This window comes from Parus major, chromosome 21 (genome assembly GCF_001522545.3).
Source record: "Parus major isolate Abel chromosome 21, Parus_major1.1, whole genome shotgun sequence".
NCBI lineage: Eukaryota > Metazoa > Chordata > Aves > Passeriformes > Paridae > Parus > Parus major.
The window spans coordinates 6,719,854-6,731,873 of NC_031789.1; the positions used below are offsets into that span (position 1 = coordinate 6,719,854).

General features: G+C 44.9%; 1 protein-coding gene across 2 annotated transcripts in view; it reads right to left on the reverse strand.

Moving 5' to 3' along the window:
* Positions 1–11,809, reverse strand: part of RERE (arginine-glutamic acid dipeptide repeats) — a 136,978-nt gene extending 125,169 nt beyond the window's left edge. For both annotated transcript variants that reach the window (XM_015648368.3, XM_015648367.3), the window contains exon 1: positions 11,428–11,809. The gene's annotated coding sequence lies outside the window, so the exon portion shown is untranslated. The remainder of the gene's footprint in view (positions 1–11,427) is intronic.
* Positions 11,810–12,020: the final 211 nt, after the last annotated feature.

Consider the following 12,020-nt stretch of genomic DNA (forward strand, 5'->3'; position numbering starts at 1 on the left):
CACCGCTCCCAAATCCACATCCAGGGGCTGTGTGACACACGAGATGTGCAGGCTCACAGCTCAGATCCTAAATCCCTCTCTTCAACACAGCCCTGCTACACAACTTGAAGAACAGGGGAAGAGTGGCAAAGCAAGATTTCACAGGGCAAAAACACCCCTGTATCTATCGAGAGAAAAGTGACAGGTTATTTGGTTTTCACAGTCACATTTTCAAGAGGAAATTGCCAGGGAAGTATGAGGCAGCCACGAGGATTTTTAAGGATAGGCATGGTAAAGACCCAAGACAGCAAAGTAACATTTCCCTTTGTGTTATTCTAATGGGCACAGGGAGGACAAGCAGAACAACTTTCTGTTTTTGTGGGAGGTCAAAAATTCAGTGAGGACTGAGAGCGGAATTCTGCAAGAGTCAGCTCTGACCACAGAGCAGACTGAAGGGCTGGGGATGAGATTTGCAGTGATTTATCAGCTCCTACCTCCTCCCAGAATGGATGGATGGGCAATTTATGCACCACATCCACAACAGCGATGTGACAACACCTGCTTTTGGACAGTTTTACACACAGGCTCCCATAAAAGTAATGTCATCCCAAATAAGCCCCATTTTCTCTCCACACTGGTTCAAGACCAGCAACATAAAATCAACACAGTTTCAAAAAGTTTCTGCACTGCCAAAATTAGCAGATAAATTAGCTACACTTTCTATTCTATTCCTGTTCGGTGAGGAAGGCAGGAGGAGCAGTGACACACTCACTGTGACAGGTCTGGTCACCACCCCAGCCCTCTTTACCTGGCTGTGACACACAGGGCAGCCTCTCCCAAAGCCCTTCCCACCTCCCACCACACCCCAGGAGCTCGGGGGGCTTTGGAGGTGACCCCAGAAGCAGCAGCCAGGCTGCAGAGGCAGGAGCAGAGCCCAGCCCTGCAGGTCCCAGCTCCTCCTGTCATCTCCAAACTGCTTTCATGGCCTCTGCAGCCACAACACATGGCAGCAAACACACAGTGAACATGAAGCTGTGTATTTACCCTTCTCTGAAGTCATTCAGGCTTAATGTAAATGATTACCACAATACAGGGATGAGTAATGTAGAGCAGTCATCCCATCACAGCATTAAAAACCAGAACTTTAAAAAATGGCCATATAATGTAGGATAACTCCCTCCTATGATGTAGGATAACTCCCCTGTTAGGGGAGAACAGGCCCACGGGACCTGCAGGAGCTGCTGTTAAAACAAGAACCATTATCTGGGGATCCTGAAGTCATTTGGAGCCATGAAAACATCTGCATTATGAGGTTGCTTAACAACATTTAAAACAGGAGAAAAAAAAAAAAAAAAAAGAAAAAGATTGAGCAAAAACTTGTTGTTTTACACAACAGCTTATTTTGAACAGATAGACAGACTTTGAGAAGCAACAAGGGTAAACCCTGAAAACATGCATATGGGTTTCCTGACAGGCAATAAAAGACAAAAGTCTGTAGTATTGTTACTAAAATAGGTGAAATAAAAACATTCCAAAGTGCTGTGAATTCAGATCTGAGAAATACCAACAAGGAAATCAAAGCATAAAGAGAAATTCCTGGCACACAGTAACAGCCAAGCTAATGGTAACAGGAAAGAATCCTTGCATGGAACAGAACCACGTGGCCTGATTATCAAAGTCACCAGAACATCACACCCTTTGCTGCCTCCAGCTCATTTATTTGAAGACAGAAATAAATTCTGCACAGTACTGACCACATTCATTTGTGTGTGTTTATAGAACGAGCCCATTGCTTTGTGCTGGAACTCATCTCCAGCTCTCAACTGATTCCAGTTTCCATTCTAAATTTTATTTTGGTGCCTCCATCTCTGGAACACATCTACAAATATCTACCAAACTGTCCCTCCCTGCATGTTTTTAGCTGAGCTTTTCTCCACTGGATGTTTCATTTTTAAATGGTTGAACACTCAGCTGTCCCCTTGCAATCCTTTCATCCTCCAGAAAGCTTCAAACTATAGTTATTAAATCACCCAAAAGAGAACTAGATCAGGTTATTTTTGGAAAACCCCTTTGAGCAGGAAAGGCAGAACCTCTGCTCTTCAGCCACATGAGCAGTTTTATTTAACTCCAGACACACTTGTGCATCCGAGCTTCTCAAAAGGGAAGAGGAACTGCAGGGTGGGCTCCCACCCTGAGCTGCCTGACCAGACATTCCCAGGCAAACGTGCCTATAATTAAAGCAATTTCTCTCTAAAGAAAGCAGCATCCTGAGACTTGGAGACTATCTGTAGGACTAACTAAAGCTGTGCCACTTAAGTGCTCCATAAAATTCCCTAAGAGTGGAAACAAAGGAATCCTGGAGGATGGTACAAGGTTATCAGGATCAGCAAGACATATTAAGAGGACATTTTTTTCTTGTCCACTGTTTTAAAACGCTTTATGCATAAGCATGAAGACAGATGATATTTCTGTCTGGAGAAACTGCCTTTAATTTCAGACATCGGTCTCATTTTCTCTGAGGAGCGGCTTATTTTGGTTAATGACAGAGCAGACGTCAGAGTTTCCTTGGCTGTTGTAATCAGGAGATTAAATGTGCTTATTCATGTGTGAAATGTGGGCCTGAGCCCTGGCTGCAGCCTGTTCCTCACCGCCTCAGAATGCTTAACAACCGACATGGATTCAATTACACCTCGCTTCCTTTATTGCACTCACAGAAAACACTAATAAATAGCCAGCATTTAAAGCAGTAAAACCTCGCTGCTGCAAGGGTGACCTTTGATCTTTAATCTCCGGCTGCCCGAGCAGTTTCTGCCACGAGGAGCAGGAAAATGATTTGAAAAGCAAACGGGCACAAGAAAGAAAGAATAAGCGCAGAGCTGTGGGACAGAGGAGTGCTGTGAAAGGGACTGAGTGTGCAGCAGCCCCACGCAAGGAAGAGCTCCTGATCCCTCTGGGCTCCTCTGAAGGCCTCACGTGTCCCAAGGGATTTGCAGAGAGGGTCTGTGTTTCAGGGATCATATGAGCTCTTGCATGACCTTAAGTGAGAGAAACCAAAGCTGTCAATGTCAGCCTTTGACTTCCAACATATTCGCACCCCCGAGCGCAGCTCGGTGTCTCTCACATCGCAGAGCCCGAGGTGAGCTTCCCAAAGAGCCCTGACACTGCCCACAGACCTCACTGCCATCCCCTGGCTCCTCACCAAGCCTGCTGCACCCTTCTGCAAGGCAGAGAGGTTCCTTCTCAAAAAGAGAACATGCTTTCAAAGACAACTGATAAATTCACCCTCTTTGCAGCCGTGTCACTGCTCCTGGGCAACAACCAGCTGAGTTCCTGAGTAGATTTGAAGCACTGGTTTTTTTTTAAAAAAAGGATCAGCTCTCAGCTGTCACACATTGGGTGTTTCAATTCTATAAAATGATGTTAAAACAGCAACATCTCTGCTACAGGAGTGACCCCATGAGCGCCCAGCTACCCACTGCTAATGAGCCCATTAGAAAGGGGCTTCACCGCTGGCCCCATCTTCCATGAGAAGAAGGGATAAAAAAAATATTAAAAAATGCTCCGAGTGATTAATCTGCTTCTAATCTACACCAAGAGGAAATACTTTTAACACTGCATGAAATAACTTCTGGCTGTGGTCACGCTTCAGACATTAACATCATTTCTGCTGGCAGGGCTCTCAGCAGAGGCTCTGAGCTGGAGTGTGACTCTGGCAGGCTCTGCTGTGGCAGCACGAGCTGGATCCCTGAATTTGGGTCTGATCTTGTAAGCTGCTGAGAACAAGGCTGCAGAGTGAGACCTTAAGCCACTAAGCACAGAATAACCAATGCAAATTACCACTAAGCTACACATGAAATGTGGTGGCCTCCTTCACGCTGAGGTACCACCACACCTCGTCACTCGCCACCAGCACAATCCAGGACGTGGCAGAGGTACCACGGCAGCAGTTTGGGTTTCTGGCCTTGTACACACAAAATATAATTGTGAAAAAATAAAAATAAAAAAGGAAAACCTTCCTACCTTTCATAATGACACACTAATACTCCATGACATGCAAATGAAGGTAACACGAGCCATGTCTCATACTGAAAACACCTTCCAAATGGAGGTTATTTTCCTGAAATGGAGCAATATGAAACTCTTGACTCCATTTTCAAGGTGAAGCTTTAAGGTTAGACACCACTAACAGCTCTGAAAGAACATTAAATGTTTAATACAGCAACCTGCAGTCCATAGTGGACGAGACAAAAGCCTAAGCAGAGCACCATAAACTGTTCAGAGCAGTGTTTGATCCATCCCTGACCAAGGAAAGTCTTTATTCCCTTCTTTATTCCCACAATAACAAACTGGGGTTACCATATCTCCTTGTTCTTTCAAATGAAAACCTGTGATCCCTCAGCAACCAAAGACAGCAAAACAAATTACATGATTTATTAGGGATCTGATGCACTGAAGTTTTCCTTGTAAAAGCTCAGCTTTGAAGACTCTTGACTGTGAAGTTTCCATCATTTACTGCACGTGAGCATTCAGCAGCTGAACAAGCAGCAGTGAGAAGGATGTCCTGTCAGGCAGTGTTTTCTGAAACACTAACCTAATCAGGAGCTGACTTAAGAGCTACTTTTCAAAATACTACACAGGAAAACTCACTAGGTGCCAGTTGCCCAAGCAACTGGGACCTAATTAAATCCAGCCAGCACTTGAGGGATTAGGCTGTTTTCTCCTGCCGCCCTCCAGCCTCTCCCCTGAGATAACACACACAGCTATGCTGAGATTTATTACTTGCTGACTGCTTCTCACATATGCTGATCTGGCCTTTGAATCAGAATGAACTTGGCTAGAAGTGACATTTCAAAACTGTTTGCAAAGTTATGTACTATTTTTTATTCAAAACATGAAATAAAAAGTAATGTAGAGCATCTCAGTATCTAATGGTACTGATAAGAGCAAGGAAAAAGGGTATTTCTTAGAAGGGTATTTCTCAAGCTCACAGCCCAATAGTCAAGTGAGAAACTTTTCATTATTTCCCACTAGTGCTGTGTGTATTATTTCTTTGTCCACTGCTGCCCAGCCAGGGATAACTCCACACATGCTGCTCGGAGTTTTAAAAAATCCCTCCCATAACAGTCTTTTTAGAGAGGGGACAAAAAAAACCCCACCAAACCAAAGCCTCCAGAAAACAACACATCAAAGCAAAAACCCCAAACAAAACAAAAACCACAGCAAGAGTTCTAAGAAAAAAATATCCCTATATAAATCTAGACAAAAAAAAAAAAAAAAAAAAAGCAAAAACCCCAAACAAAACAAAAACCACAGCAAGAGTTCTAAGAAAAAAATATCCCTATATAAATCTAGACAAAAAAAAAAAAAACAACAACCCTAACATAACCATTATATTCCTCACACATTATGCTCCAAAACAGAAATAAACTGAAGTTGTCACGAGCACTGTTTAGACTGGAAGAGGCAGGAAAAGTTTCAACCCTCTCCTAAAGATAACCACGAGGAAGTTTTTATTATTTATTTTATTCCTCATCTCTCCAGGGCTGAAGCATTTGTTTATCTGCCCAACAAGAACAGGTAGAACACTTTAAACTTTAAACTCTCCCATGAGAGCCACAGCAACTCCACCCATCTGCACATCCCAGTGAGGTTCCAGAGAGAGGAAAAAGCCCTCAGAATTTTATTAACCTGACACACAGTGCTTGTAATTCATCCCCAGAACTCTCTGCACTTAAACTGGGATGTGCACTGAGCAAAGATCTCCCTGTCAGGAACTGTGTCATGCCCCTGAAATCCTAAACCACTGTGAACACCCCCACGAGTGAACAGAACAAGAGTTATATTTACCTTGGGCATCTCAGATGCCACAGCAAGCCCTCAGAAGAGAAGAACCCAGCCAAAAGCATGGATTCAATCAAGTTTTGTGCCAAAACAGAACTTTATACAGCAGTGTTTGTTAAAAAAAGCCAAAGTCTAAAGTTCAGCATGTACATGTTTAGCTGCATTCTCATTTACATTGCTGACTCCATGCCCTAAAAATCCACAGGAGCTGCTTTTACCACCTCCAAGGAGGTTGTACATCCTCCTTGGGCAAACACAGCCCCTGACTCTGGGCACCAGAGGACAAACCCAACGTGGCACACGAGGTCCCAACTCTCATAAATTCCAGTGGAACTACCAACCCCAAGGTAAATCAGGCCTAGTCCGATTTAAATTCCCAGCTATATCAATTTTTCACATTATTGTAGTCACCAAGTACAATCATTCAAACCACAGATCTCATTTGCACAGAGACTAAAACCTAATTTATTTTTTTTTAATCTTAAAAACGTCACAGGAGCACTTGGTCAAGTGCTGCTTGAGTTACCAGCAGAACATCTGGGTTTTTTTGACTGTTTTTTTCCACACCCCACCTTTGCTCCTGTCAGGGCAGCACAGAAACACCAAGAGATGAAGCTGTAAAAGCCCTGCTCAGCTGCAGCTCCTCCATCCCTGAATCCCTTGGGTTTGACCCAGAACAAACCTCACTCCCTCAGCGACTCCTTCCAGAGCAGCCAACAGAGCCAAGGTGAAACTGCCAAGATCTGAAAAACCTCCCTGAAACCCCAACAAACAGATGGCATCATTTGGGTTTTAAATGCTGCTTAGCATTTCCAGCTGCAAGTGGCAAATACCAAACATGCTCTGAATGTGCAAATGATGAGATCAACACAAAGGGGACAATGCAATTTCTGCTAAAGACAGGCAGCCAGAATGTTCAAACAGCCTGCACCCCATTTTCATACACTAGTCATAATTACTTTATTGCACTGGGAAAGGGCAATTGCTTTCCCAACAACCTGATAACCTTGAGCTGCTCTTAACTCTTTAATACCAGTTTTAACTACAAGCCCAGGCTGGGGCTGCAGTTTTAAGCCAGTTACAGCAGTCTGAGATTAAACACATGGGGAAAACGAGTTCTGTCTCACATACTCTCACACATCAGCACACAAGACACCAAAGAATATTCAATTCTTAAGCAGGAATTGCCATATATATATAAAAAAATCCATTCCCAGCTCTAATCTCAAAGGAATAGCTTTATTAGCAGGAAATGGAAATCTGATTTTTGGCTTCTTTGTTAGATTTCAATAGGAAATGGAGCAAATACGGTGTGTTTTGACTGCTTGGAAGAATAAATTCTGTAGGGATCTGTTACTATGTCAAACTCAGGGAAAAAAAGTCCCCAACCTTAAGTGCTTGAATTGTATTGACTCATATCATGGCTCAGTCATTTCCACACTGCCTCGTGATCCCACTGCTCACTGGGGCTGCTCATCAGGCACTGAGCGAATCCAGGCAACTTCTCAACAGCAAAAACCACAAGTAACTGAGTTCCCAGCTTCAATTTGTGCCTGGGTTAAAAGCCTGCTGTGGGCAAGAACAGAAATGCAGTCAACTTCCCACAGCAAGGACAGAATGCTTTAGACTGCAAATGCTGCTGGAACACTTACTGCCTATTAGCAAAATTTCAGTTTTATTTCAAAAAAACAAGTCATTTTCATCTCTACAAATAAGCAAATTCACAAAGGAAACACTGCCAAAACCAAGGCGTTTTTTCTTGCTGGTCTCAAGAAAATTCAAATCAGCACTTAGGACAAAATATATTTCATGTACAAAATTGGTGTTACAGAAGCAGCAGTTATCTACACCAAAATTGGCTGCTTTCAGAAAAAGATTTACCTAATCACAGCTTTTTCCAGTCAGCTCATTTAAAAAAAGGGAAAAATAAGGAATGAAAAACCTGCAAGTATCAAACTTTTAGGCCCCGATACTAACACATTCCAGATTTGTTATTTCACACTATATTGTGATCTTATGAAAATGAAAGTGATATCCATTCACAGAAGACTAATTAAACCAAGTTTCCTTTCAAAATTTGCCATTCTTTCCCAAGAGGAGAGCACAGCTCCATTGTTAATGCTGAATTTACAGCCTCCACTTCTTCTGTACTTCTGCTAACAACAGAAAATGCCTGAATTCCAAACGCACCAATTACACAAAAAAACATTATGAGAAAATCTACACATCACAATCAAATCCTATCTATTCCACTAGTAAAACATTTATCCAATTACCAAGCCCTTTTCTTGGATAAACTTGACACACATGTTTCCTAGGGAAGGACAGCTTGTTTTAATCATTTACATTTTTCAACACTATTTGTTCTCACTTGGTATCCAAAGGTCAGAACTCAAACCACTACCCCAGGCAAACTTTGGAATAAATACTATTTTTGTCCAGTCTTCTGGAAAGAGTTGCAATTCTGCTAAGAAAGCTGAAGTATAAAAACCAGATTTCCCTCTGACTCATTTCAAGGTGCCTGACATTATTTTTCATGAAGTTGTCTGATAGTGTGTATTTTATGGCTGCTCTTTATTTATGTGGGAGTGTTACATCATTAAATGCTTTTCCAGTCTTTAGTAATGGAGAAATTTGTCCTGTGTTCTGAAACACTGGGGAATCAGCCAAACAAGGTGCAAGGCTAAGCAAGGTCCAGGTGACAGAGTTTGAATTATGTCAGCTGTGATCCCAGCTCTCCTTCCCCAGTGCCCCTTCCTTATTAATACATATTAATAAAGATTTGCCTGTTAGGGGCTGGTGATTACTGCAGGTAAAAGTGCCTGCTGTTCAGGACTACCATGGTTTAGAAACCATTTCTCATTTTATTTATCTTTAAAGCACAAAATACAACTATTCATTGCTCTCATGTGTCATTTGCTGAGTCTGGCACTTTAAATACACAAGGTTCAAGTGAGAATAAAAGTTATTTTAAAGCAGGAATAGGTATCTTGGCCAAAGCATTACAGCTCACAAAACAATAAAGCTGCTCTTGTTGAGGCTGTCCCAGGCATGAGGCACCCCCAGGAAAGCAGCAGAGCTACCCCAGCAGCACAGGCACATGGAATTTCTGCTGCCAGTGCCTGGGAAATGCTGCTGCTCCTGTCCCATTCCCTGATTCAGCCCAGTGAGCCCCATCCCCAGCCACATCCCACCCTGGGAGCCAGCTCCTGCCTGGACATCCTGCACAGCACAGCTGGCATTTGTGGAACTGGGACCAGTCCCAGGCAGGCTCTGGATGCTCTGGGGGAGCAGTGGCCACCTGCAGCAGCCCCAGGCAGCACCTTCTGACCCACAAGAGTGCACAAAAGTCATCTTTACTCCGAAGTTTGCCTGGGCTATCCGAGTTCTGACCCTTGGATACAAAACCCAACCCTAAGCCTGACTCTGTCAGAGCCCAGCCTAATGCCCCAAAGACACAGCCTTCATCTGGAAATCACCTGGCCAAAACTCCACAGCCTCAGCACCCTGTGCCTGTTCCTGTGCCTGTTCCTGTGCCCTGCCTTCACTGCTGCTTCTCCTGCTGGTCCCTGGCTCTCAGGTGGAATATCCTGCCAGCCACACGGACCCACAAGCTACAGAAATGCTGCTCTGCTTTAATACTCTGTGTGCCTCTAATCCAGCACAGCCGTGCCAGCAGAACCTCTCTCAGGCATCTCCTGAACAGAGAGCAGGACAAGGCACAATTAACATGGGCACACTGACCCAACAACACTCAGAGCCGGCTCTAGAAAGCTACAGAGCCATTAAAGAATTCAATAATGAGAAATGGAGAGATTACAGCACAAACCCTCTCCAGCCAACACAAGGAGGTTTAGGATTAGCTCAGTGATAAACAGCTCATCTCCGTCCCCACACACAAAAATCAAACCAGGCTCTGGGCAGTGAGCTGTTCACCACTCACCAGGAGACAAAGCCCCATCTTTGTCACCTTTACACAAACAAAAGTAAACACAAAAGGCTCTCAGAGGAACATCAAGGGACTCTCTACAACCTGTAGTAAAACTGCGAAGACAGGCGATGCTTTCTGACAGAACAGCTGTACACATCATTATGTTAATTAAAATTAAAGTCTCATCTACTTAGCATACAAGCAATTCACTGAACCTTAGTGACAAAAGGAAGGAACCATTTCCTCAAAGGGCCATAATCACACACAACTGGAACAAGTTGCCTGCTTGCACCGAAGGCCACAGCAGCAAGGAGATACAGAAGTATTCAAGAAACAGTCCTGGCTATTTTAAGCAAAACAAAGCCCTATCAACCCTAAAGCACACACAAAGGAAGTGGTGGGATAGATTACGTCAGCCCTCGCCTCAATTCATAAATCCTAACCACAAAACAAGACAAATTCTCAACTGCCTCCCTCTGGAATCCTGTTTAAAGCCAATACACGCAGTTTAGGTCTTAAAATACGCTCTCGAACAACACTCGCTGATGCATCACTTTCAAACAGCAACCAGGGGGTGAAAAAAATGGTGTAATCCAAGTGAATTCTATCGTGCTGCCAGATCAAATAACATTTCGAGAAGTGCCTGCCAAGCACCCAGCCTGCCAGAGCACAATGAGCACTCAAGTGCTTGGGACTTAAAACCACCTTTCACTGGTCCCAGAGATCTTTATAAAATAGTTTAAACACTACCAAATTACAGGGTTGGAAAAACAAATAAAAGCTTTTAAACGCTGCTCCTGCAGCATTCTCAGCTTGCTGTCAGGATCTCAAACGTGTCTGCTGATAGTCACTGGGCACGAGGATGCAGAAACTGCCTGCAAGAACAAAAACTGAGAGAAATGTGGAGTCGCTCGCACGTCTGGAAATAATTGCCTGCAGATTAACAGCTTTCCATGGGAATATGCTGTCTGTGGGGTTCGAAATCTAGCTGACTTTAAACCGAGTTCCCAGAAGAAACCTATCTGAGGAGCATCTGCAATTACACTCAAACTACTGGGTTTCTATTCGCCGCTTTCTTCTACTTCGTGCCCAACATTAATGTTAAGTTTAAAACAACAAAGGAGGAAATGGAGTGGCCTTGTCAAGCGCCATTTCCACTCCCCGACAATTAAAGCAGCCCCATATGGCTGAGAGGAGCCATCCAGCCACACAATGCCCCATGCAGGGCAAAGCCACATGGACTCAGACCAGCTTAAAGCCAATTGCAAAACAAAGCAGAGCCGGTTTCTTCCTCAGGAAACAAAGTGGCCGAGCAGGTCTCCTGTCACTATCTTAAAACACCAGTAAACATCGTTAAAGAAGTTCCCCCACACACTGTCCCAATTAGCGCTTCAAAGGCATTCCATTGTACCAAGCGTAATGAAAAAGCACTTTCTTCCAGGATAAGGAAAATGCAATCCTTATCTCATTTGCTTTTAAAAAACAGAATTAAACACAGCAGTCTGATTACCCGAACTGTTTATATATAGAACAGGGAGGTAAAGCATTTGCTATGGAGAGAAATAGGAAAAAAATAACAACCAACTGAAAAAAAAAACCCCAAAACCCCAACCCTGCAGCCTTTAGAGCATTCGGAACTTCCCAGGTCAATAACAACCTACCCACGCCTCACCTACCGAGTCGATCCAACTTTTTCTGAAAAAAAAACCCCAAAAAACTGGAGCAACGCGAAGCGGAAAAGAGAATTAAGCCAAGCCTTTCCTCCATCCAGGCAGTTATCGTTGGCCAGGTAACAATTAGTCAACTTGCAGAGCAGCCTTAATTCTCCGGATGGGAAGGAAGGCGGCTCGCAGCGGCTGGGCCAGCCCGCGGCTCCGGGGGCTCGGGGCACTCCCGGCGGAGCGAGCCCCGCGCCCTGCCCCGCTCCGGACCCGGCAGGACGAGGAGGAGGAAGACGAGGAGGAGGAGGGCTCCGGGAAGGGCAGGCACGGAGGAAGCGGGGCCGGCAGGCGCAGCTGGTGAACAAAAGGAGGCCCCTCCGCCGCCGCCGAGCAGCTGCGGCCGGAGCGGAGCGGAGCGTCCCGGGCCCGCCGCCCCCCGCCCGGCCCCACGCACCGGCCCCGGCCCCGGCCCGCTCCGCTCCGGCTCTGCCCGCGGCCCCGCTCCGCCTCCTCGCTCGGCGCCGCCGGAACCGGGAGCCCCGTGATTGATGGCAGCGCTGCCGGAGCGCGGTCAGCGGGAAATCGCAGCTGCGAGCGGCGCAGCGCCG